The sequence below is a fragment of the Megascapheus bottae genome, chromosome X (genome assembly GCF_031878675.1).
Source record: "Megascapheus bottae isolate mThoBot1 chromosome X, mThoBot2.hap1, whole genome shotgun sequence".
Lineage (NCBI taxonomy): Eukaryota > Metazoa > Chordata > Mammalia > Rodentia > Geomyidae > Megascapheus > Megascapheus bottae.
In genome coordinates this window covers 61,160,920-61,163,045 of record NC_143547.1, presented here as the reverse complement: position 1 = coordinate 61,163,045, position 2,126 = coordinate 61,160,920, and the positions used below count along the sequence as shown (strand labels likewise).

The window sequence follows — 2,126 nt, the reverse complement described above, 5'->3', positions numbered from 1 at the left end:
TCTCAAGTAGTATTAGTATAACATTGCCCAATGTATCTAAGTAAGTCAAAGTGTATGCTAACAATTTCAATCACTTCTGCAGAATCTTGGTTTGTGTGCTGCTCCTGGGGCCTGAACTTTTGTGCTCAAGGCTAGCCCTCTTCCACTTGAGCCATAGTCTACTCCCAGCTTTGTTTGGAGCAGGGAGAGGGGTTTCAGTGGAGATAAGTGTCTCGTGGACTTTCCTGTGTGAGCCAGCTCTGAACTGCAATCCTCCTGTGTAGCTAGGTTAGAGGTATGAGCCACTGCACACTTCTGCTGAAACTATTTGAAATCTACCAAATCTTAACATTTTTAAATTGTTATATCAAGATTAAGCCACAATGCACACATTCCTGAGTCTTGTCCATTATGATGACACTTGTTTTTTTCAGGATTTTCTGCATTCAGCTTAAAAGGTGCTTCTTCCCAAGAAATTGAAGTTTTTTGTCAAATGCACTTGATCAAATAGGAGAATTAGGTTCATTAAATGGATTCATTGCAAACTTAATGTATAACTCATAGACATCAGTAAAGAAGTTCTTTATTCCATCTTCTTGCTTTATATCATGAAGGATAATAAATTTCATATGCCCTGCAGTGACAAATGCTGACACAAACCATTCATTGAATTTGTCCATGGTTTTTAAATACATATTGTTTGAAAGCCACATGTTTTCATCCACAAGGTCAAGAGCAGCGTGAGCTATAAACTGGTTCAGATGGCGATGATCATATTTGGATTCTGCTTTCCCAGCTGGCAAGAATTCCATTTCAAAAACTGGATTATCATGGTGGCCAACAATTACAAAGTAGAAGCTTCCAGACATTCTCTTCAATATCTAGTTCCTATGAAGAGATTTTCGCAGCAGCAAAGACTCAGATGTGGTGGCTGATGAGAAAGGAGTCAGGACTCACTTGTAGAAACAGCAGCTGTCCCTTGGTGTTGCTAGGGTGACTGAGACTTCTGTAGTGAGATGCCGACAGTGGAACCACCAAGTAGGCAATGAAGACCCGCACTCCTCAGTTTCAACCTTGACAGCACTATTTCTCTTGAGTTTTCAGCATTTGGGAGGCTGAAGGAAGATTGAGAGAGTTCAATGCCAATCCAGGCAATACAGTAAAACCCTTTACTCAGGTGAAAGTCATCTAAAGGAGCTCCACTGGCTCAGCAAAAGGGGATGACACGTGGGACGACACCGCCGAGAAAGACAACACCAGGCCACTGTGGATATCAACCGACCCGCAACTTCATCCTCCTTCCTCCATGGTTCCAATCCCCACCCCTCCCAACCGGATCTACATCCTCTGCATTCTCCGGGCCTTGATGAGCCGGGTGAGGTCAGCATCAATGTGGCTCACGCTGGCCCTGCCTCCCTCGCTGGCCTGGGCAGGTGAGAGGAACGCGCATGTCCAGCAGGCAGGGCTGGTGGGGATCTCGAGGTGCCGCCCATCTGTTGCGCCACCGCCGCCCTCTGGAACCGGCAGATCCCAGGAATGTACCTATTATTCCTAATTTTCTATTGCTTTCATCATGAATGGAGGTTGAATTTTGTCAAATGCCTTCTCCATGACCAAAGAAATTATCATATGATTCTTTTTTCTTTTTTCGTCATATATTTTTTATTGTAATTAATAGAAGTGTTACATCATTTTTGCCATATAGATGGTGCATTACTTCACATACATTGATACCCTTTCTCATATTTGTTTTCCTCTCTTCCCTATCTGACTTCAAATAACCAAATATGCATATATACAATATATCAGATAACCAGGAGAAATACTGTAACAATATGAGATAACCAAGGGACAGCAAGGAGATGAGAGATAAAAGAGATGAGAGTATTTTATTGAGGAGTTTTGTGTCTGTGTTCATTAGATAGATAGGTCTGTATTTCTCTATTTTTTGTTGGGTCTTTCCCTGGTTTGGGGATGAGTGTAATTTTAGCTTCATAAAATGAGTTTGGTATTGATCCTTCTGCTTCCATTTTTTGAAAGAGTTTCAAGAGTGTAGGTATTACTTCATCTTTAAAAGTCTTGTAGAAGGGCCGGGAGTTTGGCCTAGTGGTAGAGTGCTTGCCTAGCATGTACGAAGACCCGGGTTC

General features: G+C 42.2%; 1 pseudogene; it reads right to left on the bottom strand.

Moving 5' to 3' along the window:
* Nucleotides 1–425: 425 nt before the first annotated feature.
* On the bottom strand, nt 426–848 carry LOC150041168 (trafficking protein particle complex subunit 2-like; annotated as a pseudogene).
* Nucleotides 849–2,126: the final 1,278 nt, after the last annotated feature.